The 22,766-nt window shown below is 47.5% G+C and overlaps 1 protein-coding gene across 1 annotated transcript in view; it reads right to left on the reverse strand.

Moving 5' to 3' along the window:
• The window catches only part of LSP1 (lymphocyte specific protein 1), a 109,860-nt gene that overhangs the window by 81,660 nt on the left and 5,434 nt on the right, over window positions 1-22,766 (reverse strand). The window lies entirely within an intron of this gene.

The raw sequence follows: 22,766 nt of genomic DNA on the forward strand, positions 1-22,766 counted from the left end.
GACTGCTCCTCCCTCCCACAGACTGCTCCTCCCTCCCACAGACTGCTCCTCCCTCCCACAGACTGCTCCTCCCTCACACAAACTGCTCCTCCCTCACACAAACTGCTCCACCCTCACACAGACTGCTCCACTCTCCCACAGACTGCTCTTTCCTCCCACAGACTGCTCCTCTCTCAGACAGGCTGCTCCTCCCTCAGAGACTGCTCTCCTTCACATAAAATGCTTCTCCCTCACACAGACTGCTCCTCCTTCACACAGACTGCTCCTCCCTCACACAGACTGCTCCTCCCTCACACAGACTGCTCCCCTTCACACAGACTGCTCCTCCCTCACACAGACTGCTCCTCCCTCACACAGACTGCTCCTCCCTCACACAGACTGCTCCCCTTCACACAGACTGCTCCTCCCTCACACAGACTGATCTCCTTCTTCTTGTATAAGTGGCTTCCTAACAGAATCTATATATGAACTAAACAAATTTAAAAATAATGCTGGCAGCAAAAATACCACAAAAATGAGGAAGGAGACACCAAAGAGGAATGTGAGGAAAAAACACCTGAAGCATCTTTCTATTCCAAAAATTCAGTGTATATGCCGGAATCAGAAACATGTTGAGTGTACATACCCTAAAACCATTTAAAAAATTTTTTCAGAAAAACAAAAAATGCATTAAAACTTCCATACAGCTATGTGCACACAGAGTCTTTTTGCTGAGTTTCAGAGCAAAAACTGAGCAGAAACATCTGGGAGTATTCACAGCACTGCTCGTCACTCGGCAGTCTTCGGCTGTTTTCGACCATGTTCACGGTGACGTTAGAGTTCACCTGGCCATGGACTCAATTGAACTTTGAATGGAAATACATGCAGCCGACCCGCTCCTGTCAGGAGAGTGTGCGCTGTGCCGGGTGATACCAATGCGAGACTCGCACAGTGACACTCAAAGTTCAATCGAATCCATGGCTCATGGACTCGGATGAACCCTGACATCACAGTGAACACAGCCGAAAACAGCCCAAGACTACCGAGTGATGAGCCGTGCAGTGAATACCACCGGAAGTTAATGATCAGACCAGGAAGCAGAAGCTGCTAGACAGCGGCTGAGCGGGTCTGCAGGACATGTCACGGGAGCTGTAAGTATTATCATAATGCTTTTTAATAATGTGCTTTTTTACCCCTGGACCCAAACTGTCTGTGTACCGCCCTGAGAGGGGCCCGGCCGCTTCCTCCGCTTGCTCGGGCCGAGCCGCTCGAGGTCCGGGCTCGGGTGGTCGGTGGCACGAGCGCCTCCAGACCGGGGGCCACGTAGCTCTTGTTAAGGGAAGACAGTTAGGAGGGGTAGTTGGTGGTTGTGTAACGGGTCGTGACGCCACCCACGGGTCGTGGTGACGGGGGAATGCACCACCGCTGCGGCTGTAGTGATGGCGGGCTCGTCCGGGATCGTTGTTGCGGCCGCAGCCGAGATGTTAGCCCCTCCGTGGGTAGGGGCGGTGTGTCCCGGGGCCCGGTGGGGGACTGGATGGGCTGGTGCTGTCGTCGGGGTGCAGGGCGCCGTGCCGCGGTGTAGTGTATCGTGCCCGGATGGCACTGGTGTACTCACAATTAATTCACACAGAGTCACTGGTAAACCAAAGTTTGGGTCTGGTCGGTTCCCGCGGCCGGCTGCTGAAGTCCCCCTGCGGGGTTGATGGTGGCCCCTTTTCCCGTGCACCTCTAGATGTCATGTTTCAGCTCCCCCTGTCTGAGCAGTGGCAGCCCGCTCCCCGGCGTTGAGCTACCGGAGGAGCCCTCGGTTGACTGCAGGCGCTGGCCCATCGGGTGTTTGGCCCTTGGCGGTGGCGCTCACCCGGTCTCGGTGGGCTTTTGCCTTCTTTCGGGACTTTGGTTGTGGATGAACCCGTGAGGTCCGGCCAGCAATCAGTCAATTTGCCTATACTCAGTGGCTTCTAAGCTAGGACAGGGTCTGAGTACCCTTCTGTTGGTGCTCCGGTACACGTTTGACTCCCCGGTTCGGGACCGGCGGGCTCCAACCCAAGCCCGATCCATACGGTTCTGCCGGTTGCTGTACCGGTACTCCTGCAGACGGCCACCATCGCCTGCCTGCCTGACGTTCTCTAAGGGGCCCAGGCTCCTACCCGGGTCCCTGACAGTTGCTCCACTTCCACTCACTGTCCTGTCAAACTCAACTCCAAAACTCATCTGTTTGAACTTCCTGCCCCAGGACAGTAGTCTCCTCGGTGGGCGTGTAAATGGCACACAGATGACACACGTACACATGGATGACACACATATACATGCATGGCACATGGATGACACACACAAACATACAGATGACAGATGAATGCCACACTGATGGCACACAAATGGCACGCGAATACCACACAAATGACACACGTATGCCCCATTAATTCACACTGATAGCACACGGATGACACACACCTACACACACATATACATAAATGGCACATGGATGACAAATGTACACACGGATGACACACATATACACGGGTGACACACACATACACGGATGGCACACGAATGACACACGTATGACACATACATTCACACCTGGCCACAAGGAGTCAAAACGGAGCATGCCACCTGTGCGTTTTTTGTGCAGACGTGTGAAGGGGCCCAGTTGTGACGCTTCCTCACCCGCCTAATTTATCTACACATTCTACCAATAAGACAATTAAACATCTAATAAACTTTACGAATGATTTAAAACATTTCCATTCATGTTGTTCAACGGTTGATGACATGATGCCAAAAAAGTCATTAGATCTATGGCCAAATTAAGGATAAACCCCTTCCTTGCAATGACACATATACAGCTGAATGACACAGAATCAGCTTCGCTGGAAGCCGGCACTTATCCTAACAGACCCTCTTATTAACATCTGTTCCCTATTAGGGGTCCAGGACTCAGAGCCATTTACCCTTGAAGTGCTGATTACAGTATCAGGCCGTGCAGATTTTTCATCTTATTATTTGGTATGTGAGGACATTTAGTAGCGGATCTGCTTTATGTCATCTATGTGCCGCTACCTGTGCAGGGACAAGACTAGTCAAAGTGCGCCCCCCAGTGGCTGGTGCTTGTAAGATCACCTGTAAGACGTTCTCAATGGATCAAGCTCAATTCTGTGTCAGAAATGTATGCGATTTTTAGGTATTTTTGGGTGGAACCTTTTTTTTCTCCAGTCGTTTTAGTAACATAGTTTGTAAGGCGGAAGGAAGACCTTATGTCCATCTAGTTTACAAAACTAGAAACGTAAAAAATTCTTAAAAACTGAATATATGAACAGCAACATAGTTTTACAATATAAATGAATAGAAAGATTATTTTAAGCGTCTTTCTAATGATTTTTCTTTTTTTTTTTTAGTAGAAAATATTAAAAACTCTCCATCTACACATTCCCCAAAAAAGAGACTTTTTGTAGTTTGGTATCCTTATTATAGCAGAAATATGACAGGTAAACTATATAAAAATGCCGAGGAGGACGCATTACAAAATCTTGTTTCCAGAACTGGAGACATTGTAGATGAGAGAAAGTTTGCGCAGGCACATTTTTGGACTTCTTGTTTGTAATTATTTTGAAGGACACAGCAATGGTGCTCTACAGTAATAAGTGACTATCACTGGCGCTAAGTGGAAATACCTTGCAGGTCCCCAGCCGCTAATAGATGTCCCCAACCAACACAGGGTTAATATCTAATATAGGAAATATACTGGGCTATTGCCCAAGGTTTGCACAAGGTGACAAGGTATAATAACCCACCAGGCAGTTACACAAAAGTTTCACAAATACTTTAATGGCTGTTGAAGTACTCAAACCAGATCTGGCAGTCCAGACCTTAGATGTCCATAGAAGAGAGTAAAAAGACCATAAACAAAATGTCCATTTCCACTGGGCTTTGCCTTGGTAGGTTTAACTCCGCCTCTGTTTCTGAGATAGAACACTGGCCATCAGAATTCCAGACCCAACGCGTTGCAGAAAACAGGAAAGAACACCAGATCCGTTGCGTTTCAGAGAACACACAAGGAACTCCGGATCTAAAGCGTTTCGTAAACACACAAAGAGCTGCAGATACAAAACGTTTGAGAGAACACATAAGGAACTCTGGATCTGAAGCATTTCAGAAACAAACAAGAAACTCCAGATTTGTTGCGTTTCAGAAACACGCAAAGAACTGCGGATTAAAAACGTTTCAGAGAATACATAAAGAACTCTAGATCTGATGTGTTTCAGAGATCATACAAGAAACTCCGGATCTAATGCGTTTCAGAGAACACACAAAGAACTTTGTAACTGACGCGTTTCAGATAACACAAGGAACTCCGGATCTTACACGTTTCAGAGCGCACACAAGGAACTGCAGATCTGATGCGCTTCAGAGAACACACAAGGAACCCTGAATTTGACGCATTTCATAGAACACACAAGTAACGCCAGGCCCAACGTATTTTAGAGAACACACGAGGAACTCCGGAACTGATGCGTTTTAGAGAACACACAAGGGAATCTGGATCTGACACTTTTCAGATAACACACAAGGAACTCCAGATCTGACATGATTCAGAGAACACACAAGGAACTACGGATCTGACGTGTTTTAAATAACACACAAGGAAGTTTGATGCGTTTCAGAGAACGCACAAGGAGCTCGGGATCTAAAGCGTTTCAGAAAACACACAAGAAACTTGGGTTCCAATGCATTTCAGAGATTACACAAGGAACTCCGGATCTCACTCGTTTCAGAGAACACACAAGGAGCATGGAATCTGAGGCGTTTCAGATAGCACACAAGGAATTCTGCATCCGATGCATTTCAGATAACACACAAGGAACTCCAGATCTGACACCTTTCCGAGAACACACAAGGAACTCTGGATCTTACGCTCTTCAGATAACACACAAGGAACTCCGGATCCAATGCCTTTTAGAGATCACGGTCTTCATCATCAGGGATCCAGGAGGAATGAGACCGTGTTCTCTGAAACGCATATGGGTAACGCAGTGTGCTGGACCTAGCAGGACTTTGTAGTTCCATGTGTGTATCACGGATATTGGGATAGTAGCTTCTCTACAGTGGCTGACAGGAGCTTGCATCCTGTTGATGTGCAAATTACATGTGGATTTGATACATAATTTCTCCAGATTTCACTGTATACAAGAATGAAATCCATGCAGAAAATTCTTTATGCTGTGGATTTACAATTTTTTGGGGTAGTGAGCAGATAAAATGTCATCCACTTTACTGGTGCTGCAACATGTTGCATTTGGAAATCCGGATGTCATATTCCCAGCATATCCGCCCTGTGTGAACATACCTTACAGGCTTGATTCTCCCTAAAGCAGTAATATGTATCTGGCTTCATATTTGTGTATTACACATACAGTAGGTACTTAGAATATGTAACGGCAGGGTTATTTTATCATCCATTAATATTCACTAATATTCACTGATAGTTTTCTAAGTATGGTAAATGTCTACAGTTGCTTGTGCCGGAGAGTTAAAGCTGATCAGCCGCCACCCCCAGCCGGGACAGCTGGTCCCAGTGATAAATTACTGTCTGCTTTATTCTTTTTTAAACATAACCATCTGTTGGGGCAAAAGAATGGCCAGGCCCTATTAACCGTTTTCAAGCCGGACGAACCCTTCGGATTATGATCCACTAGGTGACGTCAACGCGTTGTCTGTCTCCATCAGGATTATGTGGTCGGTTGAGAAGTTTGTGCCGTCAGAACTTACAACTGAATATCCATAATTTTTTTTGCATTATTAGGATGATTTCAAGCAGCGGTATAATATGGTGCGCAGAAGGAAATTTTAGAGTCTTACACGTCACCTAAAACATGCAAGTGTCCCCCTGCTCCACTACATCACCTGCCATTCCCCGCTACCCCCCCTCACCGCCCTCTCCTTGTAAGGCCTCAGAGCTAAGATCTGCAGAGCTGGCAAGATACCCTGCTGGCGGTCCTTGTGTCACTGTCCGTCATCTCAAGACGCATATGTCCCTAATGTCTCAGCATCTCCTTAAACTGTCTCTTCCAAAAACTCTACACATGCCTTAGGAGAGACGTTACTAAGTTTAACAGGAGTAGCAAAACAGACCCTGGGTTTAGAGCCGCTCGCCCTCTTGTAAGATGGAACTTTTACATTATTTGCTTTGTTTTATAAATAAGTGATTATAGACAGAATTGTATCACATTGTAACACTGTAATGTTCTAATATATATACTATGTGACATAAATACCTAATCTTTGTACAGTGCAGACATGTAGTTATATATATATACTCGCTGTAGTACCCCGCGTTGCCCGGGATCGTAACTGTCTCTTTCTCTGCCAGTCTCTGTCTGTCTCTCTCTATCTCTTTGTCTGTCTGTCTCTTTCCTTGTCTGTCTCTCTATCTCTTTCCCTGTCTGCCTCTGTCTGTCTCTGTCTGTCTCTTTCCCTGTCTGTCTCTCTATCTCTTTCCCTGTCTTTCTCTCTCTGTTTCTATCTCTTTCCCTGTGTCTGTCTCTTTCCCTGTCTGTCTCTTTCCCTGTCTGTCTCTGTCTCTTTCCCTGTCTGTCTCTGTCTCTCTCTTTCCTTGTCTGTCTCTCTCTCTCTCTTTCCCTGTCTGTCTCTCTCTCTCTCTTTTTCTATCTCTTTCCCTGTCTGTCTCTTTCCCTGTCTGTCTGTCTCTCTTTCCCTGTCTGTCTCTTTCCCTGTCTGTCTGTGTCTCTCTGTCTCTTTCCCTGTCTGTCTGTGTCTCTCTGTCTCTTTCCCTGTCCATCTCTTTCCCTGTCTCTTTGTCTGTCTGTGTCTGTCTGTCTTTCCTTGGTTGCAATGTGACATGCCAACATTCCATTTAAGGGCGTGGCTGCGCATTCTTTTGAACTTCTGGCTGAATTGTGGCTCCTAGCTCCATTGACTTTAATGGTGGCAGGTTTTTTGGCGAATAACTGTAAAGCGCGGGGTTACAATTTCCCCTCAAAACATAGTCTATGATGTTCCCTGAGTCAAATGGAGTGTCTGTGCAAAAATTCGTGATTGTACATGCGACGGTGCAAATTCATTTAGCGGACATACATACATACATACATACAGACATACATTCAGCTTTATATATTAGATATTATATCTGTGGCTTATACTGTATGTACACATATACAACAGAAAGATCTAATATTTGTCTAGTGCAGACATATTCCATAGAGCGATGCAGCTCACAATCTAATTTGCCACAAACAAACTAAAACTAATTCAATAAAAAAATCAATATGTATATAGTATATTTGTTCCTGTGGAAGAAGACAGAAGAATTTAGATCATGGGGTAAAGACAAAACGCTTCATTGGCGCATGTTGAAATTGGACATGCCGGCATTATAGATTGAGCTCGAATCACTTTGTAGGATCCGGTTCAATCTGTTGAGCCCTGAGAACCACCTTTTAAATGGGGGCATCTATGACTCTTCTTTTGATTAGCTGAGCTGGCATGACATCACCACAATGATGACATCACGCCAGGCCGGCTAATCAGAAGAAGATGCCATAAAGGTTAGAGGCAAGTCTCAGGGCTCCCATCTATTGGCCACGGAATGCTAACATTGTTGATGGGCTGCATCTTGTAAATTGATTCCCACCATCTCTAGGTGGTATTGCAATTATCGGCAGCACCTTGCCCCATGTGATCAGAGATGACGTTACTGATGTCACCGCTCATCACAGGCACCGGGACTAGCAAAGCACAGTGTCAGCCAAAACTGGCTGCTGCTCAAATTCCTTGTTCTTAGGTTTCATAGACTTTGCTCTATGTAATCAAGGTACGTCATGGGAACCTTAGGACTACAGGAATGGCTGCTGCTCAAAGTGTATGGAGCCTCGTTCTGAGCCTCGTTCTTAGGCCCCATAGACTTTGATCTAAGTAATGAAGGTATGTCATGGGAACCACAGGACTACATCGGACATGGTAACTTTGCTTTCTAATAAAAATAAATTGGTGAACGAGGGGTAGTCTCTTGTTTTTATTTCTCTCTTTTATGTCTTTCAAGTTTCCATTTGTGGATGTCGGAATCCGTGGACCACGTCAGATCTGCATGGGTTTTTTTGTTTGATTTTTAAATAAGATGATGAACCAGGGAAAGTTTGGGAGAGTGTTTACTTAAATAAAGTGTTTTGGGATGTGCATTTTTTTTCTCTCTTTACTTACTGAATTAGTAACAGGGTGTCTGATATACTCCTCTCCATTACTAACCCCTGGGCTTGATGCCAGCTGACATTACACAGCTGACATCAACCCCAAAGAATTTTACCCGACTGCCACCACACCAGGGCAATCGGGAAAAGTCAGGTTGATGAGCCAGTTCTGGTACCGCTGCAGGCTGATATTTGTAGCCTGGGAAATTTCCAATAACCATGGACCTTACCAGCCTGATGTTATCAACCCCCAGCTGTCAGCTTTACCTTAGCTGATACAAAAATTGGGGGGACCCAACGTCGTTTTTATTTATCTATTTAATCATAAGAAGCTGTCCAATAAGCTGCACAGAGTGCAATTTATTGTTTGTCGCTCTGCTTGTTGCTTTCTTTGTCGCTCTGCCTGTCACTAGCTCTATCTCTGTTGATCTCACTGTCTCTCTCTGTTGCTCTGTCTGTCTTTCGCTCTCTCTATTGAGCTCTCTGTCTGTCACATATTTATCTCTTTCTGTTGCTCTAACACTCTCTCTATTGCTCTGTCACTGTCTGTTGCTTTGTCTCTCTCTGTCGCTGTCTGTCGCTCTCTCTGTTGCTCTGCCTGCTACTCTCTCTGTTGATCTGTCACTCTCTTTGTCTTTCTCTATCACTCTGTCTGTCGCTCTCTCTGACGCTCTCTGCATTACTCAGTCTGTTGCTCTCTCTGTTGATCTCTCTGTTTGTTGCTCTATCTGTCTCTTATTGTATATCTGTGTCGCTATGTCTGTCACTTTTTCTGTCACTCTGTCTTTTGCTTTCTTTGTCGTTCTCTCTGTTACTCTGTCTGTCGCTTGCTCTCTCTATTACCCTCTCTGTCACAGTCTGTCACTCTGTTGCTGTCTGTTGTGCTCTCTGTTGCTCTCTCTATCGCTGTCTGTTGCTCTTTCTGTTGCTCTGCTTGCAGCTTTGTCACTCTCTTTGTCTCCCTGTTTGTTGCACTCTCTGTTGTGCTCTTTGACACTCTGTCTGTCTCTCTGTTGCTTTCACTGTCTATTTCTAGCTATTAACTATCTCTATAGATCTGACAGAAAAAAAGAGTCTCTGAAGAAAGTAAACGGTATGTGTGAATAATGGCTACAAGGTGTAAAAGTATGGGAGTCTCACAAACGGAGAACTAAGCCCGTGCAAACACATGAGCAGACTGAGGTGCAAAATCAAATAACAACCACAAATAACGATTAAAATATAAACAATATATGTAAACAATGCAGGAGAATAGTTATCATATGAATGTGTCCCAGGAACAACCAAGGGGCATTTGATTGTCATATTGACACTGAGGCCAAATAGGTTTTTATTATATATCTTTAGAACTTGCACTGCTGGTTAAAAACACATGCAAAAAAGTAAGCAAAACTGCAGCAAATTCACAATATTTATTCATTTATATAGTGCTAGTAATTCCACAGCGCTTTACATACAGTACATTGGTAACTCTGTCCCCATTGGGGCTCACAATCTAAAGCCAATATCATTATGTTCCTGGAGGGTAGGAAGAAACCCACAAAAACAGGGGGAGAATATACAAACTCCTTGCAGATGGTGTCCTTGGTGGGATTTGAACACAGAAACCCAGCGCTGCAAGACTACAGTGCTAACCACTGAGCCACCACAAGACTACAGTGCTAACCACTGAGCCACCACAAGACTACAGTGCTAACCACTGAGCCACTGTGTCACCCACAGCATTTTTATACTTGCACTGAAGGACAGGACAGATGCTGATGTGTATTATGTATCTGACATAATATGGTATATTTCATTATTTAAATCTATTGATCAGTTCCAACAGAGGATCATTTCAGGATCAAAGAGAGAGAGACAGATTTGGGATCAAATGTAGGGATTGACTCTTAAAAAGAGGGACGGTGGAGCAGAAATGTGCAGTAAGTCATTCTGGAGAAGCACGGGTTACATGGAGAGAATATGATAGCCTGCGAGCCTAGCTGTGCCTATAGGAAGCTCACTGAGAGTTAATGTGACAGCTGAGTCAGTGAGGTCATGGATGAAGTCATGGTGTGCAGGGTGGAGGCCTCCAGATGTGTGCATGTGGCTCCTACATCCAAAGCCATCCTCCTTTCTGCTCATCCGGTCATATATCAGCTGTGGCTGATCCAATGCTCTGCTAATATCCAGAGAGTATCCTGGGGCCACATGCACATTTCCTATAGAGCTGAGCCCAGGGTCCTCCCTTACATGAGAGCCTCGAGTATGATCTCACTAGTGGCTGTGACACCCGCGGACTCTTGGATCTGCTGATTTATGGATGGGACGCGCCTGATGAATAAATTGTGAGCGCTTATACATGTTCTAATTGGCTTCCTTACATCACACTTATGTATATCTCAGGCTTACGGTGTGCTGATGGATCTGGCGTAGGCAAAAACAATGGCAGCGAGAATAGCCGATCACTTCACACATTTCTGAACTGTAGGGGGCAGCATTATGACAGATATTCAATGCACTTTAGCACTTTCTGACTTGAGGACATTTCCCATTTTTCTACTGTCAGTAAGAGGCTAGAAGACCCATTATAAAGACCCGAACCCTATTTTATATTGTGCCACGGTTGTTTCCAGTATTACAGACTTCTCATGGATAGATGTTCCCAATGGTCCCCAATTGGATTCTGTTATTTTAAGACACAAATGCACATTTTGTATTGACCATAATCCTGCATTTTGTATTCTTCTTAGGCCGCTTTCACACTGCTTTACTCTCCCCTTTCAGTGGTCCCGTTGGGGCTTCTGTCTGAACCCCACTCCAAAACGGGTTTTGGAAATATGCGCCGGCAAGGCCATTGACTATGATGGTGCAGACAGAGTCCCAGTGTGATCTGTCGTGCACCATTATCAGCGGTATATACCTATTGGAGGCTGACACCCATCAGCAGTCTACTAGGTTTGGGTGTCAGCCTCCAATACCCCCGAAAATGGTGCATGACAGAGCACACGGTGACTCCTTCTGCACCATTATAGTCAGTGGCCCCGTCAGCACATACGTCCAAAACCCATTTTGTGGGGGCTTCAGACAGAAGCTCCGACAGGACCACTGAACGGCAAGACAAAACAATCACTGATCTCGGGGAGACCAGCCAGAGAAAACACTGCCGGCAGCCAGCGAGGGCGCTCAACACAGTGAAATCCTGGGTGCATTGTCCCCTGGGAAGTATGCAAATCAAAAAAGGTCCATCGAGCCTCTTTTAGGAGTCTCGACACAGAAAATAGCCAGATATCCTTCCGGGAAGGACCCAGCCAAGGGGTGACTCTTTTAAGGAGACCACCATAACCACCATATTAAGTGGCCTTTTTAGGCAATATCCAACTCTTTGACGAGTTTAAAGACATGACAAGGGAAATACCAAGGCCAGGTATCCATCCACAGACAGCTGTTTCGGGGTATTGCCCCTCATCAGTGTGGAGTAGGATTCTGGCCAGGTGGGAGTAATGCCTAGTAGACCAACAAGACAAAACAATCACTGATCTCGGGGAGACCAGCCAGAGAAAACACTGCCGGCAGCCAACGAGGGCGCTCACCGCAGTGTAATCCTAGGTGAAAATACTAGGCATTGCTCCCACCTAGCCAGAATCCTACTCCCCACTGATGAGGGGCAATACCCCGAAACAGCTGTCTGTGGATGGATACCTGGCCTTGGTATTTCCCTTGTCATATCTTTAAATTAGTCAAGAGTTGGATATTGACTAAAAGGGTCACTGAATATCGTGGTCATGGTGGTCTCCTAAAAAGAGCCACTCCTTGGCTAGGTCTTTCCCGGAGGGATATCTGGCTATATTCCGTGTCGAGACTCCTAACAGAGGCTCCATGGACTGTTTTTTGATTTGAGGAGCACTGAACGGGGAGAGCAACGCAGTGTGAAAGTCTTCTAAGTGTTTGTGCCCACGATCAGGACTTACCGTGTCCTGGACGCAGCAGGTCCTGACCTGCGAGGCTGCAAGTCTCCTCCCCAGGAGACCACAGCTGCTTGTACCCACGATCAGGGTCCAGTGCTCTGCAGTCTCCTGCTTGTGTTCTCCCTACGGAGGACGCATGCGATTCTGCAGCAAACAATTGACATGCTGCGGTCTGGAAACACGCACCGCAGGTCAGTGTTTGCAGCGGAAAAAACAAGCACAGTGGGCACGGGATTTCAAGAAATTCCTCCACTGTGCTTGTACTGTACACCGCAGTGTTTTGGACACAGCTGAAGCATGCTGCATCCAAAACGCTGCAAACACTCATCGTGGGCACGGAGCCTAACACTTTGGCCATCTTAGTGTATTTTTGTCAGCTCATTTCTGTCAGTCTAAGTTTCAGCTTTGTGAAGTTTATCTCACCAAGATTAAAAGTGCAGACATCCGAACGAGAAACATGATGGCTGATAAATAGATTCCTATATCATGACAGTTCTATCTCTTGTAGGATTATCATCTCCCGGCTCTGATTGACTCTGTGTTTTTATCGAGGAGATCTTGTCACTGTGAAGGAGGGGTAGCGCTGAATTTCCTCCATTATCTGACTATATTTTAGGTTGAGGGCAAGAATTGGGACATGCTGGCACAGAACGTGGTTTCATTCTATCCAAAATTCTTAATTGGGGCTTTTTGAGGTTATGTGGAATGGTGTCTCAGTCAAAATTAATGAGAATCTGTCACCAGGTTTTTGCTATGAAATCTAAGAGTAGCATAATGTAGAGACAGACACCCTGATTCCAGTGATGTGTCACTGGCCTGCTTGCTGTCATCTTAATGCAAATCTGGCAGTGCTTAGAATGCTGAGCCCCGTATAACTCCGCCCATGCCACTGATTGGCAGCTTTCTACACTGTGCATTAACAGAAAGCTGTTAATCAGTGGTGGTAGTGGGGTTATACAGAGCAAGAGGACTAGGAAGTACAAGACACCTAGTCCTGTAGTGATAATCTCCTGCTGATAAAACACTGATTATATTAAACAAAGGGCCATAAGTGACACCACTGGAATCAGGCTCTCAGCCCCTACAGATTCACTTTTAACAGAGTAGAAAGACATTCATTGTTCCTGAAGGACCTCCTGATGTCAATTTTAGGTTTCTAAAAAAAAAAAGTAGAGTATTGTATGGTCATGGGAAGCTTGGTATTGGCATTGTGTCTGGCACTGGCCACATAATTAGAGAATGGCACAATGTTATTGGTATATCTATGTGGTGGACCATTATAGACCAAAGGTGGGCAATTAATTTGGCCAAAAAGCCACATGAGAAACTGGGACCGCACTTAAGGCCGTGGGAATATAATAAAACAGGCCAGTTGCTCCTGTAGATTGAAGGCACAACTAGCTCTTTTTGCAGCAATGCATGCAGGTTTGTTTTTCAGACGGGTGCCGGAGCTGCCTTTACATTGCATGCCATGAATTATTCTGGTCCATAAAAACACACACCGGTTACATGCTGTTCTGAGCAATCTCTACTTCTGTTCAATATTAATTCTATTGCTGCAGTCAGTCACTGAGCTCAAAAGATTGATGATTGGCTGCAGCCATCAAGTGAGATGTTTATATCACATATATGGTGATAGACACAGGGGTTCGGGTATCAGAATGGTGGTGCTGGAAGAAGTAAGTATATTATTTGTTTTTTTTCAATGCAGTAGTCTCCTGATATTTAAAAGGGGTTGTCTAGTAATGGTCATCCCCTTTAAGAATGGGTTTACATATTATGATTATGTGATTGCTGCACATTTTTCAACATGTAATAAAAGGTATTTGTGTTTCATGCACCTGATCTGCAACTCTATATGTGTTCAAACAGCGGTTGCTGAAGAAGTGCAGTGCTTACAAACTCTTTTTTTTACTGAGCTTGCAAGCACTGCATTGAAGCGAGCCAAGATCGCTGCGCTGGAGGGTATTTTTAGCACCCAATGCTCTCCAGCTTCAGTCCCACTGTGTTTCTAATGGGAAGAGACAAGCCAGCAAGGTAGCGTGCTCCCAGTGCGCATTGAAATGGAGAGAGTACACTGAGCATGTGCGGAATTAGAAAACCGCACATGCTCAGAACAACAGATCTAAATACAGATCTAAATAAGAGGTGTTTGGATTCAGAACAACAGAGACCAGACCAGCTCTGAGAACATGCGTTACTGATGACATCCCGTTTCAGGGAGGCAAAAGCATCTGTGAGGAGTGACTGCAGTGCCAGCTTCCTGATGACACCATATTACAGGGTGGGATAAGAATCAGGTGAATGACCCCTTGATGACGTTCAGTTTGGGGTTCCACAGTTCATTCTAGGAGACCCCAAGGAAACGTCATGGGTTGTATAAAAGCACAAAGTGGGTGTAGATAGGGAATGGTAGGAAATGTTTAATTCATCTAAATTACTAAAGAGCTTCTTTTTTAGAATTAGATAGACAATAAGTTAAAGGTTTAAACAACCCCTGTAATTTTCCACATTTTTTTCATTTCTCATTATAAAAAGTTTTAAAAGCCTTTTTGTGTTTTTTTATATATTGATTATTTTTTTCAGGTTGAATAGGAACAGTCCATAAACCTGTAATGTGGTGTTAATTTAGGATCCTGTTAGAAATAGGACCCGGAGTGACCTTCTACGGAGCCAGGAAGGGGTTTGCTTCCTTTATGATCATTACAAATAATCTTAAAAATGTAGATGTCAGGAGAAAAGTGTAACCCGCCCGAGTAGCTGTGTAGACGCATATATGTAGGAAGGCCATGATATTTGTGGGGTCACATGTGAAACTACTGTCTCCTTTATGCTGGAGATTGTAAAAGGAAAACTCCTATGGATTTCAAGGGGAAATAGGTGTAGACCGAAATATTGGGATCCCATAGCAATTGTCTGAATTGGGAAATCCCCAACCCCAATGGGATCCCGACTTCCATTCAACAACCTTTCAGGTTCTTGTGCTGTCCAATGGGTGTAATATCCTACCTTTCTAATGTGAACAGGTGCAAATGTACATGAAACCTAGTAACAAAAAGGAAACAGTTGCACTCTGTGGTGCTAAGATATGTGGAACAATGAATATGGGAATATAGACAGGCATTACTGCTATGAAAAACATGTAAAAATTTAGATACTTAGTGTGACGCCCTGGGCAAGCCAGGGGTCACAGGTCACAACATCACATGCACCCCACATTCCCTGCAGGTACACCAAGCTAACCCAAAATCCTTGTTGCCTTCCTCCAGGGGCTGATGTCCACACCAGGGGGTGGGCCAGGCGGTTGGCTCCGCCCACCGAGGAGTTCACAGCCCTGGAGGCGGGAAAACCAGGCAGATCAGAGAGAGAGTTTGAAGTGTGAGGAGTAAACAGTGAAGTGGTAAAGGAGGACAGTAAGAGTGGCGACAGTAAAGAAACAGTTAAGAAAGCCTGAAGTTGGTCCGGGTGTGTGCCCCGGACTGTGACAGCAAGGTCAGCAGACGGCGGTGATAGTCTGCAGGGGGACTGCTTGGAGGTTGCTGGAAGGACCGCGGACGGGTGGTGACCCGGTGGTACTGGAGCAGTATACGAAGAACAGTCAGCACCAGGGCAGGGGCCTTTCGGATCCCGGCAAGGCTAGGAGTCGCCATAATTTGCCAAATCCGTCAGTGAAGGGGACCTCTGTCTCCTAACAACCAAGTCCCGATTGAAGGCAACAGCCCGACAGTGAAGGGGAGACACCGCCACCGCCAGGGCACCAGTTTCCCAGGGCCAGCGCCTGCGGGCAAAGTAGGGCTCCTTCGGCCCAGATTGAAGCCGAGGAGTGGGTAACCGGTGGGGACCCATCGCTACCAAGAGACTTTACATAGGTGCAGGGAAGAGACCGTCACCGCTAACTGCAGGGAACCGCAGCACCGTAACCGTCCGAGGGAACCGTCCAACCAGCCGTTTGTTTACCGAGAACTGTGTCGTGTTTACTGGCTGAGTGAGTACCTCCGTGCCGTGCGGCACAGCGCTGCCCCTGCACCTCCACAGGCCCCATACCCGCCTGTCCACCATACCAACCCCATCACTGGGCCCCGGGAGCACCAAGACCCCTACCCACGGAGGGGCAAATCAACACCTGGCTGCTCCGTACCAGCACTCCCGGGCTTCCCAAACAGAGCAGCGGTGGTGTCCACTCAATCACCACAGCCGTGGGTGGCGTCACGGACAATAAACTATCCCACAACCCAATCCCCTTTCACTCACGGGCGAGGAGCGCTGCTCGAGTCCCCGGGATCCGGCCCATCGCTCGAGCCACCGAGCAGCAGCAGGCCGCAGCAGCCGCGGCAGCCGGACCCGAGCAGAGGGAGAGCGCGGCGTCCCCTCCTCCGCCCGCGACAACTTGGAGTCACAAACAGGATCTTACCGCTCTGCCGTTGGGTAGAGGTGTGCCTTGTGACCGCCGGAGGTATCCGGCCGAAAAATTTCAGAAGTCGCCATCTTTGGCGCGAAAAGTTCCCGCTCGAGCGTCTTCTCGAGTAGCAGAGGCGCGAAGGCCAAAACCCCGCCCCAATAGAGGAGGGGCCGGAAAGAGGCTAAGGGGGACGAAATGGCGACTGGTCGCATGTAGCCGCGGCTATAGAAGCAGGGACACCAGGACCCTGCGGCCATTGACTGGTTCCTGGAAGAGGCCGCTGCTAAAGATGCTGAGTCCGACCAGCAACACCGTGGTCCCCGCGCCTGGCATTGCAGCGTGGGTGGAAGTCCGGACCGTCCAGCTAAGCAGCCGTCTGCAGGTCCGCATGCAGCTCCTCCTGGAGGAGTGGGAGGCCGACATGGCGGAAGTGGCGGCGGCAATACGGAGACGCGAGGTGGAGGGAGTCTTGGAAGGGAGGGTAAGTGACCCACGCCCCTGTACCCCTAGTGGGTCGGTCATCGCGGCTGAGGGACCCGGTCCATACCCGCTCGCCCTGCTACCTCCCCCGCTACCCGTGTTGGCTGCTGCTGCCCCGCCACTAGGCCCGCTACCACCACCACCGGTAGCGGTACCCTGCCAATCCGCCCCGGCGGACCGACCTGCAGCCGAAGCCCATGACCACCCTGATCCGCTTCCATGGAAGAAGCCGAAGGCTGAGCCCGTCAGCAAAGATGCACCGGAGGCACGGCGGGGATGCAGCTGCCAGGAGGCAGAGCAGGCCATGTCACAGCGGGGTCCCTCATTACTGAAGGTGCCGGTCGTAGCCGACACGGAGGGACTCTGGCTGGGTCCGTTCCCCGCACATGCTGAACCGGAGCAAGCAGAAAGTGCTCCCGGCTGGGTGCGGCGGCAACAGCAGCTACGCAGGGAGATCGATGCCCGAGAGGGGTGTAGAGCGGATGTGCATGCCCGCATGTATATGGAAGAAGATCGCCTGCAGCGAGCTACCATTGGGGTCCAGAGCGGTGCACCATGTGAAGGTGGCACTAGAGCCCCACTAGTGAGAATGGACTGTTGAGCCGCAAAAGGCAGCGGAGCACCGTTGCACCGTCCCCGTTGGGACCACCAGTGTGTTTGTTTAAAAGTTTGAAAAATGATGATAAGCAAAATGATTACCGAAAAGTCATCTGATTCTACCGTGATTGGAAACCGGCCGTTGCCGGCACCGTTGTCCCCGTGGGACCGCTTGAAAAATATGCATAGGAACTCCTATGGACAAGCCCGTGAACTTGCAGGGCAACCACAGACGTTAGTGGCTTGTAAATAAGTTGTGTTATCATTACCGTTTCCGCAATTACTGCCTCCGGAGAGGCAGGTTGGTGGGAGGGCCCACAGCAGAGCAGGCTGGGGCCCAGCCACCACAGGAACCGGTGGCTACCCTCTGGAGGGGAAGGACAGATCCCGCTCGGGTAACTTGTGCTGGACTGGGGTCAAGGGGTGCTGCCTGTGCTTTAGGGGCAGCATCAGGACCAGGTTACTTGGGTGGGAGAGAGCGGAGACCGTAACCGTTAACCGTGTTAATGTTTGCATAGTTTAAGCACTGAGCCTCCCGATGTGGGATGATGTTATAAGTTGTATATATGTTACCGTTTTTTCTATTTTTCAGAAAAACAAAAAGGAAAATAAAACCGGTGTTGGACGGGCAGCCTGAGGACGGTCTGCGTTTTGCTAAGGGGGAATGTGACGCCCTGGGCAAGCCAGGGGTCACAGGTCACAACATCACATGCACCCCACATTCCCTGCAGGTACACCAAGCTAACCCAAAATCCTTGTTGCCTTCCTCCAGAGGCTGATGTCCACACCAGGGGGTGGGCCAGGTGGTTGGCTCCGCCCACCGAGGAGTTCACAGCCCTGGAGGCGGGAAAACCAGGCAGATCAGAGAGAGAGTTTGAAGTGTGAGGAGTAAACAGTGAAGTGGTAAAGGAGGACAGTAAGAGTGGCGACAGTAAAGAAACAGTTAAGAAAGCCTGAAGTTGGTCCGGGTGTGTGCCCCGGACTGTGACAGCAAGGTCAGCAGACGGTGGTGATAGTCTGCAGGGGGACTGCTTGGAGGTTGCTGGAAGGACCGCGGATGGGTGGTGACCCGGTGGTACTGGAGCAGTATACGAAGAACAGTCAGCACCAGGGCAGGGGCCTTTCGGATCCCGGCAAGGCTAGGAGTCGCCATAATTTGCCAAATCCGTCAGTGAAGGGGACCTCTGTCTCCTAACAACCAAGTCCCGATTGAAGGCAACAGCCCGACAGTGAAGGGGAGACACCGCCACCGCCAGGGCACCAGTTTCCCAGGGCCAGCGCCTGCGGGCAAAGTAGGGCTCCTTCGGCCCAGATTGAAGCCGAGGAGTGGGTAACCGGTGGGGACCCATCGCTACCAAGAGACTTTACATAGGTGCAGGGAAGAGACCGTCACCGCTAACTGCAGGGAACCGCAGCACCGTAACCGTCCGAGGGAACCGTCCAACCAGCCGTTTGTTTACCGAGAACTGTGTCGTGTTTACTGGCTGAGTGAGTACCTCCGTGCCGTGCGGCACAGCGCTGCCCCTGCGCCCCTGCACCTCCACAGGCCCCGTACCCGCCTGTCCACCATACCAACCCCATCACTGGGCCCCGGGAGCACCAAGACCCCTACCCATGGAGGGGCAAATCAACAACTGGCTGCTCCGTACCAGCACTCCCGGGCTTCCCAAACAGAGCAGCGGTGGTGTCCACTCAATCACCACAGCCGTGGGTGGCGTCACGGACAATAAACTATCCCACAACCCAATCCCCTTTCACTCACGGGCGAGGAGCGCCGCTCGAGTCCCCGGGATCAGGCCCATCGCTCGAGCCACCGAGCAGCAGCAGGCCGCAGCAGCCGCGGCAGCCGGACCCGAGCAGAGGGAGAGCGCGGCGTCCCCTCCTCCGCCCGCAACATTAGCACACAAAAGTGGCCAGCTTTATGTGATCCTAACAGCCAATGGTAAGGCGACCTCTTTTTGTTGAGTCCCTATCAAACTAATGCCTCTCTTTGGGTTAATTGAAGGTTTGTTTAACCCAAAAAAAGACATCAGTTTGATAGGGACCCAACAAAAACAGCCATTGGCTTTTGGGCTCACATAAAACTGGCCATTTTTGTTTGCTAAATATCTCAATTTTTACATGTTTTTCATAGTAGTAATACATGTCTATATTCCTATATTAATTGTTACACAGAGCTTAGCACCACAGAGTGCAACTGTCTCCTTTTTGTTACAATGGGTGTAATAGACGCCCTCCTCTATCTAACTGCTTAGATGCCGTGGTCCTAATTGCTACAGCATCTAAGTGGTTAGGCTGCCGCAATCAGAAGTCAGTTCCAGTTATATCAGTTACCGGCAGGTGCCTGCTGTGCCAAAAAGCTGTCACCTGTTGATTTTTGTCCCACATATAGAATGGATGTCCAAAGAAGAGAGCTGATTGCAAGCATGGAGCAAGTCCATTCAGGAGTCGGCCTCCTACCTAGCTGACGAGCATATAGCAGTAATGTGATCGGATGCTATTGGCGGCACACCATTGAGGGAAGAATAAGGCATCGGGAAGAGGCACAGTGTGGCAGCACATGGCTCTGTAATGCTAAATTATTGGGTTTCTTGTACCACCATACTTGCTTTATGCTCACAGCTTTGAATGACCATGAGGCCAAAGTAATGATTTTCCTAATTAAGGCTATATTTAAGTTTTTTGGTGGAAATGTCATATACAATAGCTGTAGAACTTAAAAATTAATTTGCCTTGAATAATTTATTGTTGGTAAAGTTTATGGTAATAGTTTAAGCCAGAAAAAAAACCCTCATAGAACATATGTTCACTCATCATAGAGGCTGCTACGTGGCTCTAATGGGGCCCCTGGAGATAGAGGGCCCAGCCCAAGTGGGTGGCGTCCATTATTTTTTGGCTTTGTGAGCCTGTACAGAGATCCCACCTCCCCGGGCTTTACAAAGATATCAAACCAGTGTATGGGAATGAGCAAACGCATCATAGGAGGAATGAGGGCCTATTTGTTACACCGCTATGTACGCTTCCAATCGCCAGAACCAATTCATTATTTTTGGCGTAGACACAATGAGTAATTCCCGACCATTCAATATCGATCAGCATGGTTACTGGAGCATCTACTGGTCTGGACGTAGATATAGAACATTGTTAAAGAGAACCTGACAGCTGATACCTCTCCGATCCACGGACAGCAAGAATCAGACACTGTAAGATCTCAGCCGGGTATGCTTGACTCTGTAATGCTGATGATTTTCAGAGAAAAAAAATTGTTTAAAAGCTGCCTGACAGTGTCCCGCAATGTAGACTAGTCAGAAAGGCGGGTCCCGGCTCTTTATCCCCGCCCCCTCCCTTTGAGTGACAGATCTGTCCCTGTTTGTGTGTATAGGGAGAGACCTGTCAGTCAAATGGGGAGAAGCCGCCAGCGACCCGCCTTTCTGACTAGTCACCAAAGCTTTTACACTATGTTTTTCTCTGGAACTCAGCAGTGTATGATACCTGGCTGAGATTATATAATGCCAGATACATGCTGCCTGTGGATCGGGCAGGATCAGCTGTTAAGGTTTTCTTTTTGTGGAAAAAAATGTCTCAAGAAGATCCCGTTCCAGAAAATATTACTACTGTCCTTATTCAATCAAGTTCAAGTATTTTTCTATAAAGAGGATCTGTCACAATTACGGTATGTACGGTATTTTTTATTTCCAGTTATAAATGCCGCTGTTCTCCTGCGTATGGTGTTGATTCGCTCTTCTTGTTCCTGCTCCTTTTTGATCCTGATATACAAAACAGACCAAACGTTTGGACACACCTTTTCATTCAATGAGTTTTCTTTATTTTCAGGACTCTGAAAATTGTAGATTCACATTGAAGGCATCAAAACTAGAATTAAAACATGTGGAATGAAATACTTAAAAAGGTGTGAAACAACTGAAAATATGTCTTATATTCTAGGTTCTTCAAAGTAGCCACCTTTTGCTTTGATTACTGCTTTGCACACTCTTGGCATTCTCTTAATGAGCTTCAAGAGGTAGTCACCGGAAATGGTTTTCCAACAGTCTTGAAGGAGTTCCCAGAGATGCTTAGCACTTGTTGGCCCTTTTGCCCTCCCTCTGCGGTCCAGCTCACCCCAAACCATCTCGATTGGGTTCAGGTCTGGTGACTGTGGAGGCCAGGTCATCTGGTGTTGCACCCCCATCACTCTCCTTAGTCAGATAGCCCTTACACAGCCTGGAGGTGTGTCTGGGGTCATTGTCGTGTTGAAAAATAAATGATGGTCCAACTAAACGAAAACCGGAGGGAATAGCACGCCACTGCAATATGCTGAGGTAGCCATGCTGGTTCTGTATGCCTTCAATTTTGAATAAATCCCCAACAGTGTCACCAGCAAAGCACCCCCACACCATCACACCTCCTCCTCCATGCTTCACGGTGGGAACCAGGCATGTAGCGTCCATCCGTTCACCTTTTCTACAAAGACACGTTGGTTGGATCCAGAGATCTCAAATTTGGACTCATCAGACCAAAGCACAGATTTCCACTGGTCTAATGCCCATTCCTTGTGTTCTTTAGCCCAAACAAGTGTCTTCTGCTTGTTGCCTGTCCTTAGGAGTGGTTTCCTAGCAGCTATTTTACCATGAAGGCCTGCTGCACAGTCTCCTCTTAACAGTTGTTCTAGAGATGAGAAAGTGTGTCCAAACTTTTGGTCTGTACTGTATGTCCCCTTTTCCTTGTATATAATTCTAGTCTTATTAGGGAACAGGGCGTGGTCATAACAATGTTCCCATAGAGACCTGAGGGCAACGCCTACTTGGCTAAAATGGCTAAATAAAGGAAAAGGGACCACATTTCAGGAATGGAGAGGCTCAGGAACAAAATAAAAACATCACCAGATTCAGGAGAACAGTGGCTTTCACACCAATTAAGAAATAATACATACGGTATCTATGGCCAGTGACAGGTCCTCTAAGTCTGAGGTTGAATCTCTGTGTAAGAAGAACTGGATCATTGCCCCATAAAAGGGAGTTTCCATATAGAGTTTAGTAGAGACAAGCCATGTGTGACAAAGCAGCTGATAATATCATTCTCACACTTTATGAGCAGCTGCATTATGAATGTATCTGACATTTTACGCTCATTTCTCTCTAGAGATAACTTGAGTCTCCT

The sequence above is a fragment of the Anomaloglossus baeobatrachus genome, chromosome 10 (assembly GCF_048569485.1).
Source record: "Anomaloglossus baeobatrachus isolate aAnoBae1 chromosome 10, aAnoBae1.hap1, whole genome shotgun sequence".
In the NCBI taxonomy this organism is placed as follows: domain Eukaryota; kingdom Metazoa; phylum Chordata; class Amphibia; order Anura; family Aromobatidae; genus Anomaloglossus; species Anomaloglossus baeobatrachus.